The sequence below is a fragment of the Gorilla gorilla genome, chromosome 10 (genome assembly GCF_029281585.2).
Source record: "Gorilla gorilla gorilla isolate KB3781 chromosome 10, NHGRI_mGorGor1-v2.1_pri, whole genome shotgun sequence".
NCBI lineage: Eukaryota > Metazoa > Chordata > Mammalia > Primates > Hominidae > Gorilla > Gorilla gorilla.
Window position 1 is genome coordinate 113867075 of NC_073234.2, and position 15300 is coordinate 113882374.

Consider the following 15300-nt stretch of genomic DNA (forward strand, 5'->3'; position numbering starts at 1 on the left):
TTCTGAATTACCCAAGGACTACCTTATGGAAACTACAGGGAAGCCAGTTTGGGACTCAAAAATATGCATTCATTCATTCACTCATTCATTCACTGAGTTCCTGCAAGGCTTCAGGCTCTGAGTTGGGGCTGATGTTGACGCAATGGTTAAGATTTGTTCCCTGCCCTCAAAAGAACTCAGAGAAAATCTCCATAACAGAATAAGGTGCCACCAGAGAAGAAATCATTATTCGAAAAAGATACTTGCACACGCATGTTTATAGCAGTACAATTTACAACTGCAAAATCTTGGAACCACCCCAAATGCCCATCAATCGATGAGTGGATAAAGAAACTGTGGTGTGTATATATATATATATATATATATATATATATATATATATATATATATATATATATGATGGAATACTATGCAGCCATAAAAAGGAATGAATTAACAGCATTTGCAGTGACCTGGATGAGACTGGAGACTAATACTTTAAGTGAAGTAACTCGGGAATGGAAAACCAAACATCGTAAGTTCTCACCGATATGTGGGAGCTAAGCTATGAGGATGCAAAGGCATAAGAATGATACAATGGACTTTGACGACTTGTGGGAAGACAGAGAGGGGTGAGGGATAAAAGACTACCAGTATGGTGCAGTGTATACTGTTTGGGTGATGGGTGCACCAAAATCACACAAATCACCCTAAAGAATTTACTCATGGCCGGGCGCGGTGGCTCACGCCTGTAATCCCAGCACTTTGGGAGGCCAAGGTAGGCAGATCACCTGGGGTCAGGAGTTTGAGACCAGCCTGGCCAACATGGTGAAACTCCGTCTCTACTAAAAATACAAAAATTAGCCAGGTGTGGTGGCGGATGCCTGTAATCCCAGCTACTCAGGAGGCTGAGGCAGAAGAATCACTTGAACCCGGGAGGCAGAGGTTGCGGTGAGCCGAGACCACACCATTGCACTCTGGCCTGGGCAACAAGAGTGAAATTCCATCTCAAAAAAAATTTGAAAAGAGAACTTAGTCACATAAGCAAATACCACCTGTATTCCAATAACTTATGGAAAATTTTTAAAAATTAAAAAAGAAAAAGAAAAAAAAATTTTAATCATTAAAAAAACTCATTTATATATTTTTTTTAAAAATAAGTACTGAGATCCCCTAAGGATCTGCCATATGTGTATCCTGGAAGACCAATGAAGAGGGAGGATTCAAGTTCAAAGAGCGGGAGAAGAGAAGCAGTGAAACAACTGATCTTTAGGGTGCCTTCCATCCTTGCAAACCTGAGGCTCTGTTTGTGCTCTGGAAGGCTCAGACATAAGCCATGATGTCCTGCTGGCTATGTGCTGAAGGAGCTGACTTGGTCCATTGGATGTTTGCTGCACAGGAGGTTTTTGCAGAGTAGGACTGGCTAGGTTAAAAATAAAAAGAAAGAAAGAAAAAAAAATAGCTCTCAACTTCTAGCTCCTCCTACCTAGCTAATCCCAGAGCATCTAGCAAGTGAGACAAGAGGTAGAGAGTGGGGCTGGGCATGATGGCTCATGCCTGTAATCCCAGCACTTTGGGAGGCTGAGGCGGGTGGATCACCTGAGGTCAGGAGTTCACAACCAGCCTGGCCAACATGGCGAAACCCTGTCTCTACTAAAAATACAAAAAAAATGAGCCAGGCGTGGTGGTGGGTGCCTGTAATCCCAGCTACTAGGGAGACGAGGCAGGAGAATTGCTTGAACCCGGGAGGCAGAGGTTGCAGTGAGCCAAGATCACACCATTGCACTCCAGCCTGGGCAATAAGAGCAAAACTCAGTCTCAAAAACAAACCAACAAACAAAAAAGGGTGGAGAGTGGAAGAAAAAGGCAGATCTTACCTCCTCCTTTCCTACTTCAAGCCTCTGGGAGAATATGGGAGGAGAGGTTTATAATTAGAGATGTGATTAAAGTTTTTATTTTGATTAAATAAAATTAATTTCAGACAGGCAACAGAACCAACAGTGCGTAGTCCAACATCAGAGGTGTGTTCACTAAAATGCAGAGGACAATCAGTAACAGGAGTTCCATCAAGCAGACCTCATGCAGGCAGAGGGAATTCAGGTAGCTGGTGAGGAACGGAAATGCTTAAAAATGGTCTACATGTGCTTGCACTGAAACACACAACAAGGGACAAAGATTTGTGAAACGTGTCCAACAATGCTAAATGAGACTTTTCCTGCCTCTACATTGTGACTAAGAGAGTAAGATCTGGACACATCAAGAAATCCACCTCCAGCCTAGAGCCTATATATAAGAAAGAGTGAGGACAACGAAGTTGTCAATCCGTGGTATAGAAAAACATGCTGTTGGCCGGGGGCAGTGGCTCACACCCATAGGCATGATTACAGTCCCAGCACTTTGGGAGGCCAGGCGGGTGGATCACCTCAGGTCAAGAGTTTGAGACTAGCCTAGCCAATATGGTGAAACCCCATCTCTACTAAAAATACAAAAATTAGTTGGCATGGTGACACATGACTGTAATCCCAGCTATTCGGGAGGCTGAGGCAGGAGGATCACTTGAACCCGGGAGACGGAGGTTGCAGTGAGCCAAAATCGCACCACTGCACTCCAGCCTGGGCGACAAGAGTGAGACTCCATCTCAAAAAGAAAAAAAGAAAAGAAAAGAAAAAGGAAAACATTCTGTTGCCTTCCGAAACCATGCAGGAGGAGTCGCAAGAGAAGCAATGGTAGAGAATGGAAGCAGACAGTCCCTGCCAAAAAAAGAACACCATCTCACCATCCTCTTACCTGCCTGCTTACTAAAAGGCAGAACTGGTAGACCCAGTGAGAAAATCTGAGAGTACATTAGTTTTCTATTGCTGCCATTAAAAAATTGCCACAAATTTAGTGGCTTAAAACAACACAAATGTATATCTGTAGAACAGAAATCTAGTAGGAATCTCTAAATCTAAATCTCTAGTAGGAATCTAAAATCAAGGTGTCAGCAAACTAAGCGGACTTCTAGAAGCTCTATGGAATAATCTGTCTCCTGATCAGTTAGGTTGTTGGCAAAATTCAATTACTTGCAGTTGTGGGATTGAGATACATGTTTTCTCTTTTTTTTTTTTTTTTTTTTTTTTTTTTTTTAAGACAGAGTCTCACTCTGTTGCCCAGGCTGGAGTGCAATGGCGCAATCTTGGCTCATTGCAAACTTCACCTCCTGGGTTCAAGCGATTTTCCTGCCTCAGCCTCCCAAGTAGCTGAGATTACAGGTGCCTGCCACCTCGCCTGGCTAATTTTTGTATTTTTAGTTGAGACAGAGTTTCACCATGTTGGTCAGGCTGGTCTCGAACTCCTGACCTCAAGGGATCCACGCGCCTTGGCCTCCCAAAGTGCTGGGATTACAGGCATGAGCCACCACACCTGGCCGAGATACATGCTTTCTTGTTGGCTGTAGCTCAGGGCCATTATCAGCTCCTAGAGGCTATTCACTGACTTGGCCTGTGGCTGTCTTCCTCCATCTTCAAGTCAGCAATGGTGGGGAACGTATTTCTCATGTCATATGTCTCTGCCCTTTTTCTGTAGTCACATCTCTCTCCCTGACTATAGCCATCTAAAAAGGTGCCCCACTTTTAAGGACTCCTGTGGTGAGTTAATTAGACTGGGGCCACATAGATAATCCAGGATAATCTCCCCCACTCAAGGTCCATAACCTCAATCACATCTGCAAAGCCCCTTTTGCCAGGTAAGGTAACATATTCACAGGTTCCAGAGATCAGGGTGTGGACATCTGTGAGACACAATTATTCTGCCTACCACAGAGGACTGACCTGTGTTCCCTTGAGTTCGGGAAGTGCAGAGACTGGTGCCTGATTCTCCCCTAGAAAAGTCCAAGACGGAGAGGCTGGCTGGCGCTGTCTATAATGAAGAAGAAAGAGAGAGCATCACACTTTCAGAGCTTAGTGAGGCAAAATGCAGAGCAGATGCTGCAGAGACCCCACCCAAGAAGGCTGCTGACCAGTGTCCAGACAGAAAGAGGTGACATACTGTAAACTGCTGAAGTAGGGATGAGGGCATGTCATAAGAGGGCAGCAAGAGAGGACCTCACCATATCAGGAAATTTTGCGCTATCAGAGGTCTCCAACAGAGAGTCTCCAAAGAACCCACAAAACCCCTTATTGGAAAATTATCAGTATTTGGATGTTTGCTACACAGGAGGTTTTTGGAGACTAGGACTGGCTAGGTTAAAAAATATACATATATATAGCTCTTAACTTCTAGCCCTTCCTACCTGGCTAACCCCAGAGCATCTAGAAAGTGAGACAAGAGGTGGAGAATGGAAGAAAAAGGCAGATCTTACCTCCTCCTTTCCTACTTCAAGCCTCTGGGAGAATAAGGAAGGAGAGCCTTTTAATTAGAGATGTGATTAAAGTTTTTATTCATATCAGGCTGAAATTTATAATAGCTGAAACTATCCTGATCCCTAATGTCCAGAAAAACAAACGGCTCTGCCTGAGACACCATCCAGGATGTTGGAATGAAGTTTGAGGATTTTATTAGAAGGCAATGGTGACAAAGAATACAATGGTTTCCTGCCGGAATAGCACCTGTGATGGTTAATTTTGTTTTTTCATTGTTTTTGATTGTTTGTTTTTGAGACGGAGTTTTGGTCTTGTCGCCTAGGCTTGAATGCAATGGTGCAATCTCAGCTCACTGCAACCTCTGCCTCTCAGATTCAAGTGATTCTCCTGCCTCAGCCTCCCGAGTAGCTGGGATTACAGGCATGCACCACCACACCTGGCTAATTTTGTATTTTTAGGAGAGATGGGGTTTTATCATGTTGGCCAGGCTGGTCTCAAACTCCTGACCTCAGGTGATCCACCCACCTCATCCTCATAAAATGCTGGGATTACAGGCGTGAGTCACCGCACTCAGCCAATGCGATGGTTAATTGTTGTGTCAACATGACTGGGCCATGGAGTGCCCAGATTAAACATTATTTCTGGTGTGTCTGTGAGGGTGTTTCGAGGTGAAAATAACATTTGAATTAGGCCGGGTGCGGTGGCTCACACCTGTAATCCCAGCACTTTGGGAGGCTGAGGCAGGCAGATCACCTGAGGTCAGGAATTTGGTATCAGCCTGGCCAACATGGTGAAACCCCATCTCTACTAAAATTACAAAAATTTTCCTGGCGTGCTGGTGCATGCCTGTAATCCCAGCTACTCAGGAGGGTGAGGCAGGAGAATCGATTGAACCTGGGAGGCGGAAGTTGCAGTGAGCAGATAGAGATCGTGCCACTGCACTCCAGCCTGGGTGACAGAGCAAGACTCCATCTCAAAAAATAAAATTAAATTAGTAGGGTAGTAGGGTAGTAAAGCAGATTGCTTTGGGTGGGCTTCATCCAATCTGTTGAAGATCTTAGTAGAATAAAAAGTTGAGAAAAATAATAATAATAATTAGTTCTCTGCCTGTCTTCAAGCTGCAAAGTCAGTCTTCTCCTGCCTTTGGACTTGGACTCAGACTAGAACTTACACTACCAGTGCTCCTGGTTCTCAGGTCTTCAAACTTGGACTGGAAATACATTACCATCTCTCCTGGGTCTCCAGCTTGCTGACTGCAGATCTTGGGACTTCTCTGTCTCCATAATCATGTGAGCTAATTCTTTATAGTAAGTCTCTTGATAGAACTCCTCTTGTTCTGTTTCTCTGGAGAATGCAGACTAACACAGCACCCAAGGCCAGTACATTCAATATACTGATCACATTTGCAGTGGCTCATCTACGGCCCTTTAAGAACAAAGATCTTCTATTCTCTATGAGCTCTGTACTGTGCTTTGTTTCGCTTGATGTCAGACTCCAGCTAAGATTTTACAAGTGAGTTTAGTTCTAATAAGTAAAGAAAGGAGGAAAGCATCCCAGGAGAGAAGCTTAGACATAGAAAGGAAGCAAAGCAGATAGGAATGAATAGGGCAGTTGCAGGGAAAAGAGAACAGAGCTACTTGATTGGCACAAAAGGTGGGTGTCCAGGAAGCAGGAGAAAGAAAGTTACCTAAGTAGGACAAACTCTCTAATGCTAGAAAAAAAAAGTCTGGGCTTGTTGCAATGTATAATAGAGAACTATCAAAATTTCTGTAACTTACAGAGTTTCTGTAAGCATTGGCACATATAAGCGTTTTGTTTTGTTTAAACAAAAATAAATGATAATATCTAATAGATAACATCTTCTAATAGAAGAGAGGAGTCGGGTTGAGAACACCAGCTAGGAATCTGCTACTGAATTTCTATGCCAACTCTACCTTCTGAACAGAACTTGGGAGCTGCAATCTGACAAGTAGGAATGTACATAAGTCAACATAACAGAATATTTGAATTGAGGACATCCCAGAAAATCTCTAGTTATTGTAAGTACACCAGACATGTGGCAATGAGATGGAATGATTTCTTAACCCTTCCTTCTCTGTCATAACATGTTGTAAGATGAAATCTCCCCCAATCCTTCTGCAACTGGTCCATTTGGGGACAAGCAGGAAATTATTAAGCATTGGTTGCACCATTGTGAGATTTCATTCTTTCCTGGAGTTGTGTTTTATTTAGACTTCTATTTACAACTAATTTATTTCAAGCAAAACAAAAACAAACATTTTGAACAGGAATAAACTAGTTGGCTTAATTTCCTATAATGCATCACGCTCCCTACTTCATTCTTACTGCACAGTCGGGTCTCCTGGTACCAGCCACACTGAAGGTATTAGTACCTCCCAGGAAAGGCAGTATAATTCCTCTGTGGGAAGATGTTTCTCTCTCTTACACACACACACACACACACACACACATACACACACACACTTAACAATACAACTATTGTATGCGGGAATACAATATTTCTCCTAATTTTCTCAAAGAAATATTCCAAGCTCTTGTCTCCCATCAACCCCCAACTCCTCACCTAAGAAAATCTGAAGTGCCCTCGGGAGCCTGGGGAGAATGACTGAGAGAAAACCCCGACGTGGCTGAGCAGAAAGTAAGCAGCCCATGGGGGCTCCTGTCCCACAGACACCAGGTTTCCTCACTCACCAGTCACATCCTGGCACAGCACGTCCTGCATCCAGGGACCCTCCCCTCTCCCCTGGCTCCAGCCTTTTCTCACTTTTCACTCAGCTAATTTCACCTCCCAGAAGCTCTTCTTTGCACAGACCTGCCTATCTGTATTGCCTCTTCTCCCTTCCCAACCTCTCCCAGCCTCTGGGTGGTTGTCTCATTCCAGAAAATCTTCTGTCAATCATTCTCTTCAAGCCTTTTTTTTTTTTTTTTGAGACAGAGTCTCGCTCTGTTGTCCAGGCCAGAGTGCAGCGATGTGATCTCAGCTCACTGCAACCTCTGCCTCTAAGGTTCAAGTGATTCCCCTGCCTCAGCCTCCCGAGTAGCTGGGAGTACAGGCATGCGCCACCACACTTAGCTAATTTTTATATTTTTAGTAGAGATGGGGTTTCACCATGTTGGCCAGGCTGGTCTCAAACTCCTGACCTCAAGTGATCTGCCTGCCTCGGCCTCCCAAAGTGCTAGGATTACAGGTGTGAGCCACCACACCCGGCCTGAAAAGGGGTTTCTAACAAAAACCTAAAACAAGTTTTGTCCTTTTTTTAAATTTAACTCTTTGTAGAATTTAACTCTTTTATTATGGAAATTTTCAAACATACATAAGCATAGAGAAAATAGATTAATGGCCGCTATGGACCTGTCACTCATCTTCAACAATAATCAACATTTTGCCAATCTCCAAACATTATTCTGAAGAACAAAACATTAGACCACATCTCCATAGAACTCAGAAACAACACATAATGATGCCTACTTTTATCATCAACAGTAGACATTTTCCTAGAGTTACCAGGCAATGTAAAAATGCCAGAAAAAAAAGAAATAAGTATTAATATTGGCAAGGTAGATTTATACCTAGAAAATCCAGTGAATCACATAAATCTATATGGGCTAATAAAAACTTTCTGAAAGGAAACAAGATTAACATATAAAAATCTACAGCTTTTCTAAAATCAGAAAAAATATATTTAAATATGTAATAGAAAAGAAAGCTATATGCAATTTCAATAGACCTTGGGTTACCTAGGGAAAAAAACTTAAAAATATGAAAGCTGTTGCCAGGCATGGTAGCTCATGCCTGTAACCCTAGCACTTTGGGAGGCTGACATGGGCGGATCACCTGAGTCCAGGAGTTCAAGAACAGCCTGGGCAATGTAGCGAAACCCAGTCTCTACAAAAAATCAGCCAGGTGTGGTGGCACATGCCTATAGTCCCAGCTACTTGGGAGGCTGAGGTGGGAGGATCACCTGGGCCTAGGAAGTTGAGTGAGCAGAAATTGTGCCACTCCACTCCAGCCTGGGTGACAGAGTGAGACCCTGTCTCAAAAAAAAAGAAAAGAAAATTGTTGAGGATAACCATATAATTTTAATGAAGGCCATAAAAGATATTTCTAGATGAAAAGACTCAATAGTATACAGATATTATGCCCCCAAATTAAATAATAAATGTAATATAATTTTATCAAAATTCCAACAGTATATTTTATAGAATTGGCAAGTTAATTTTAAAGTTCATCTATGAGTTGTGCCAAAAAAAGTTAAGATTCATTAGAGAAAGAACTTTACCAGATGTTAACTATGTTGTAAAGTCACAATAATTGAAATAGTACTGTGAAAAATAGACCAATAGATCAATAGAATAGAATTTAAAAGTCCAGAAAAATATATATACACACACACACATATATGTGTCCATTTGTGTGTGTGTGTGTGTGTGTGTGTGTGTGTAATCTTAGTATATGTTAAAGGAGACATTTAAAATCACTTGGGAAATGACAGACTAATAGAGAGTGTTGGGACAAGGAGCTATCCATTTGGAAGAAAAAAAGTAAATTAAATCCCTTTCTCAGACTGGGCGCAGTGGCTCATGCCTGTGATCCCAGCACTTTGGGAGGCCAAGGAGGGCAGAATGCCTGAGGTCAGGAGTTTGAGACCAGCCTGGCCAACATGGTGAAACCCTGTCTCTACTAAAAATACAAAAAATAGCTGGGCGTGGTGGCCGGTGCCTGTAATCCCAGCTACTCAGGAGGCTGAGACAAGAGAATCGCTTGAACAAAGGAAAGGAGGCAGAAGTTGCAGTGAGCCAAGATGGCGCCACTGCACTCCAGCCTGGGCAACAGAGTAAGACTCCATATCAAAAAAAACAAACAAACAAAAAAAAAAAACAAATCCCTTTCTCATACCATACATAAAAATAAATTCCAGTTTGTTTGTTTGTTTGAGACAGGTTCTCACTCTGTTGCCCAGACTGGTTTCCAGTGGCATGATCTTGGCTCACTGCAACCTCTGCCTCTTGGGCTCAAGCGATCCTCCCACCTCAGCCTCCCAATCACCTAGAACTGAACTAAAGGTATGTGCCACCATGCCTGTCTCATTTTTGTATTTTTGTAGAGACAGAGTTCTGCCATGTTGCTCAGTCTGGTCTCAAACTCCTGAGCTCAAGCGATCCTCCTGCTTCGGCCTCCCAAAGTGTTGGGATTATGGGTGTAAGCCACTGTGCCTGGCCTCAATTTTATTGTATTGAACCATATGAAATTGCCACTCCTGTTTTTACAAAATGGTTGAATATCAGCAAATTCATATGGCTCAACTTAATTAAATATATATTTTCCTGATTTGCACAAATTATCAATTTAAACACAAAGTTATGATGCAGGCCAGGCATGGTGGCTCATGCCTGTAATCCTAGCACTTTGGGAGGCCAAGGCAGGTGGATCACCTGAGGTCAGGAGTTCAAGACCAGCCTGGCCAACATGGCAAAACCCCATCTCTACTAAAAATACAAAATTAGCCAGGCGTGGTGGTGGGTGCCTGCAATCCCAGCTACTAGGGAGGCGGAGGCATGAGAATCGCGTGAACCTGGGGGCGCAGAGATTGCAGCGAGCCGAGGTTGCACCACTGCACTCCAGCCCGGGCGAAAGAGCAAGACTCCATCTCAAAAAAAAAAAAAAAAAAAAAAAAAAAAAAAAAAGATGTGAAGCAATGTCTTATTTAAAAATTAACCATTAAACATGCAAATTGAGAAGATTAAATGGCTGATTTCATTATGGTTAGACTAGACTGGGACACTATTTTTTCTGCCATAATAAGAAAATGCCCACATTATTGAAAGCATTTTTTAGAAATTGGGTTGCCAAAAAAATGCTATTGCTGAAGCACAGAAACATGGGGAGAAACTCAAACTTTTCCGGAGAGATCTTTCAGTATTTCAGCACTACAGGTGTGGGCGGACAGAACAGCTCATCCAGAAAGAACCCAAACTGAAAACCTAACTTTCAAATCACACCCACATGGTAGGCTGGTGAAGCAGCCTCCCCAGATAAAGGGAAAATGACCCTTCTCTGCACCGCACTCAATGGCATAAAGATACTTAGATTCTTAAACTTATAGAAGACAGGACCTTCTAGTGGGTTGAAAATACTCAACGTTCCATTGACTTCCCACTGATTCCTCATGTGGCCACTGAAATCTCATGCATTCGACAGCTCAAAGTTCAGAATTCTACCCGGTCTTGAGACTACCATCTTGTATTTCTTTGCAGTTAATTTTTTGCGTAGAGATTTCTTTCCCTCTGATTTCTAGCCTGTTGCCTTGTAGGTTTCTTGCTGCCTTCTCTTCCCCAGATAATAGCATCCTACAAAATTTGGTGTTATTTCTAAACCCACAGTAGATACCTCAGTCTTATTATTTCCTAGGCTGTCAGCTCATATGGTAGCCCTCAAAAGTTTAATGCTTTTTGCAATGATACCATCATCAGTTTCTAAATACCTCCTTTCTTCAGATTAACTAAAAAATAACAGTGTAACACTATTTGCCTTTGGTATTTTTATTTTATATTATTTTATTTATTTATTTTTTTTTTGAGAGAAGTCTCACTCTTGTTCCCCACGTTTGAGTGCAGTGGCTTTATCTCGGCTCACTGCAACCTCAGCCTCCCGGGTTCAAATGATTCTCCTGCCTCTGCCTCCCAAGTAGCTGGGATTAAGGTGCTTGCCACCACGCCTGGCTAATATTTGTATTTTTTAGTAGAGACGGGGTTTCACCATGTTGGCCAGGCTGGTCTCGAACTCCTGACCTCAGATGATGCGCCCACCTGGGCCTCCCAAAGTGCTGGGATTACAGGCGTGAGCCCCCACACCCGGTCTGGTTTTAAACATATCATAACTACTTCTTTATGGACATCTCCAGAGAAGGAACTATAATTCTTTGTTTCATGTTGAAATGTTCATGGATATATTTTCAAATCTTCAGTCTAGAAGAAACACAGGTAGCACAAAAGTCAGGAATCCTGATATGAGGTTGCAGTCACACAGCCTTCCTTGCCAGAGCCTCCACTCATATTATTTTTTCATGTTTTCTGTTCCATTTAACAACAGTTTCCCATAATCCTTGGAGGTCCTATCTCAATTGCCTTCCTTCTCAACCTTTCTTCCAGCCTGTTCTCCCCTAACTTGATATTTCTATGGTCAGCTTGACTTGCACCACTGTGTACTGAGATGCAGCCTCTCGTAAGAGGAAGCCCCCCACTCAGCACCTGCCCTGCCTTGTTCAGACACTGCAGGTGAATGAATTAAGAGACCATTAAAGTATGCTATTTTTTTTGTTTGTTTAACTCTGAAACAGCGCACTACTGTGTGAAAAAAAGTAGAAATAGGTCTACGTTTGTCTGAATTTAGAGACACTTTTGCCTCACCATCTGCATCATGAGTTAAATTTTAAGTGTTACAATAACTTCAGACCCCAATAAAATAGAAGAGTTAGTTCAATCTAGTCACTGCCCCACCTCAAGCAACATTAGGGCTTGAAGCCATCCTCACCCCGTTGGGAGCCTACCCCATCATGCCAGGGTTTGCAGGGAAAGTCAAACATTATCTTCCAGAGGAAACACTAGGCGGGTACCCTGGCTCGAAACCTTCTGGTTTCCCATTCCCAGGTCCCGCTCCAGCACTTCCTCTGAGCTGCTCTTCATTCTCCAGCTGCCCTCCAGACTCGTGGAGGCAGTGTGGAAACCTGAGAAGCCATTTGCAGTCACTGTGCTGTCCCCATAGGTCAATGTGAGGTCGCCTTCAGTCAGAATAAAATCAGAGTTTCCCTCTCTCAGTGGCTCTTGGTTATCGTACACCTGGGGACTGGTCAGACATCAAGCTAGCAAGCTACACCAGGCGGGAGAGTGGTGGTTGGTGGGGATCCGCTTTGTCTACACCAGGCAGGAGAGTGATGGTTAGCGGGGAGCCGCTGTGTCTCCACCAGGCGGGAGAGCGGTGGTTAGCGGGGAGCCGCTGTGTGTGAGGATGGGCTTCAGGTAATTGTGATCAAAGCTGTACCACAGCCTGAATATCCATGTGCTCTCCTGTTTTGTCCAGTTTCCTCTGGCAGAATCTGGGCTGTCCCCTTGTAAGACTTGAAAGCTGTCATTGTTGGGTGGTGGATCTTGATCGGGGTCAACACCAACTCTGAAGTACTGCCAGTGGTGTTCGTTGCGGTCCTCTTTGGAGGGCTCCTTGATGCTAACTCTGATATTAAGCCATGACAACATGGGTGTCGTGCCTCCTCCAATGATCCAGATGGTGAAGAACACGATGAAAGGCGTGGTGGTGAACGTCATCTGGCGAGCATAGGATGCCGTGTCACAGATGGCCAACGCAAATGCCATTGCTCCCCTGAGGCCTGAAAACATCATCGTGTGTTGAAAATTCCAGCCAATCTTATGCCTTCTGCCCAAGCTGAGGAAGAAGGAGAGCGGGTAGATATGGGCGGCTCTGCCCAGGAAGACAGCAACAAAAGCTCCAATGATGAAAACAGGGCTGAAAACGTGCTTCTGGAAGGTAAATAGCGCCAGGACCATGCAGCAGAAGATGAAGTTCTCTGCCTCAAAGAGCTGCTTGCTTCGACTTCTTGATTCCACCGACAGATTGTTGAAGGTGTAATGAGCTTGTGTGATTCCACAGAAAAGGACAGCTACAACGCCTGTAAATCCGCAGGCTTCTGCCAAGAGAAACGTGCTCCAGGACAGGAGGAAGAAGAGCGCTGTCTCCAGCCGGGGAAAGCAGTCCAGTTTGGTAAACTTGGTCACTAAAGCAGTCACAACACCAGTCACAGCTCCCATGGTAAAACAGCCACTAAATATACCTAGAAAAATGCCAACTGACTTTAAAAAGGCAGCAGCATCAAAGGCGTGAGTTGAAGTTCAGTCCTGCTGGCTGGTAGGCAACAATAGATGAGGAAAGTACAACACAACAACGTCGTTTAGGATGCTCTCTCCAAACAGAAGTACATAAAGATCCATGTCTGCATGCAATTCATTAATATCACCAGCACAGTCACTGGGTCAGTGGCAGAGACGATTGCTCTAAAAAAGAGACAATGCGTGTAGTAAAATTTATCTGAGAGCTGTCTCATAATCTTCATGAGCTTCACCATACCATACCTGAGATTTCCAATACGGAAGCACGAAACAGCAGTCCCCAAGAAGGCGTGACCCAAGATTTCTAAAAAAGTGTCTCTTTAAGCTGTATCCAGCATGGAAAATAACTGGAGGCAGAAGAATGTTGAAAAATACCTATGGGTCAAATGTTACCTTCCCTAGCATGTCATTCTGCTTTACGCTGTTGATCTTGCCAGGGCTGATTTCTCTTTTCAGAGTGTATTCGAAGAATTTACCGCTGACATCCACTACTAAAGTGCTGAAGGCCTGATCTTCTTGAGTGCAGTTGAGTAATTTGTCACGGCCCCTGGTGCCAGGGGTACCATACCTCAGACCCCAACGATGAGCCCACAGATCGTGGCCAGCCCGGTCTCATGCAGAAAGTGCACCCGGCAGTACTTGAAGAGCCATATGGTGAGGATGGTGAGCGTGAGCAGCACGATGAAGGTGAGCAGGCTCACACTGTCTGGCCGGTGGCTCTCTTCCGCCTCCTTCTCAGTGACGAGCTCCTCCATGGCGCTGCTGTTCTCGATCGCCGCCCCAGAGGAGGAGGCCGAGGCCTCAGCCGTTACTCGAAGTCCCCTACCCAGCAGCAGCGGCAGCAGCAGCAGCAGCCGCCGCGGCGGCGCCTGGGCAACCCGACCCGGGCAGGGGAGCGCCGCGTCACCAGGCTCCGTGGTCCCGGAGCCGCCCACGCCTCCTCTGCCCGGGGACCAGCAGCACCGCCGACCTGCGCGAGTGGCCGCGGCCACCGCAGCTCCTTCTCCTACTCGCGCCGGGCCGGGGCTGGGCCCAGAGCAGCGCCTCCAATTGTATTTAAAATGTAGTTTTTAGAAGAATAACCAAGGCCGGGAGCAGTGGCCCACGCCTGTAATCCTAGCACTTTGGGAGAGTGAGGGGGGTGGATCACCTGAGGTCAGGAGATCAAGACCAGCCTGGCCAACATGAGGAAACCCCCGTCTCCACTGAAAATACAAAAAAAAAAAAAAAAAAAAAAATGGGAAAGGATTCCCTATTTAATAAATGGTGTTGGGAAAACTGGCTAGCCATATGTAGAAAGCTGAAACTGGATCCCTTTCTTACACCTTATACAAAAATTAATTCAAGATGGATTAAAGTCTTAAACGTTGGACCTAAAACCATAAAAACCCTAGAAGAAAACCTAGGCATTACCATTCAGGACATAGGCATGGGCAAGGACTTCATGTCTGAAACACCAAAAGCAATGGCAACAAAAGCCAAAATTGACAAATGGGATCTAATTAAACTAAAGAGCTTCTGCACAGCAAAAGAAACTACCATCAGAGTGAACAGGCAACCTACAAAATGGGAGAAAATTTTCGCAACCTACTCATCTGACAAAGGGCTAATATCCAGAATCTACAATGAACTCAAACAAATTTACAAGAAAAAAATAAACAACCCCATCAAAAAGTGGGCAAAGGACATGAACAGACACTTCTCAAAAGAAGACATTTATGCAGCCAAAAAACACATGAAAAAATGCTCACCATCACTGGCCATCAGAGAAATGCAAATCAAAACCACAATGAGATACCATCTCACACCAGTTAGAATGGCAATCATTAAAAAGTCAGGAAACAACAGGTGCTGGAGAGGATGTGGAGAAATAGGAACACTTTTACACTGTTGGTGGGACTGTAAACTAGTTCAACCCTTGTGGAAGTCAGTGTGGCAATTCCTCAGGGATCTAGAACTAGAAATACCATTTGACCCAGCCATCCCATTACTGGGTATATACCCAAAGGACTATAAATCATGCTGCTATAAAGACACATGCACACGTATGTTTATTGTGGCA

The 15300-nt window shown here is 44.2% G+C and overlaps 1 long non-coding RNA gene and 1 pseudogene across 6 annotated transcripts in view; both read right to left on the reverse strand.

Moving 5' to 3' along the window:
* The window catches only part of LOC109029097 (uncharacterized), a 163673-nt gene that overhangs the window by 102816 nt on the left and 45557 nt on the right, over positions 1 to 15300 (reverse strand). For 4 of the 6 annotated variants that reach the window (XR_010129399.1, XR_010129400.1, XR_010129397.1 and 1 more), the window contains exon 3: positions 3789 to 3876. The exons of the other annotated variants lie outside the window; for them this stretch is intronic. This is a non-coding gene — a long non-coding RNA (uncharacterized lncRNA). The remainder of the gene's footprint in view (positions 1 to 3788; positions 3877 to 15300) is intronic. 6 annotated transcript variants of the gene reach the window in all.
* On the reverse strand, positions 10094 to 14151 carry LOC101137177 (sodium/hydrogen exchanger 7-like; annotated as a pseudogene).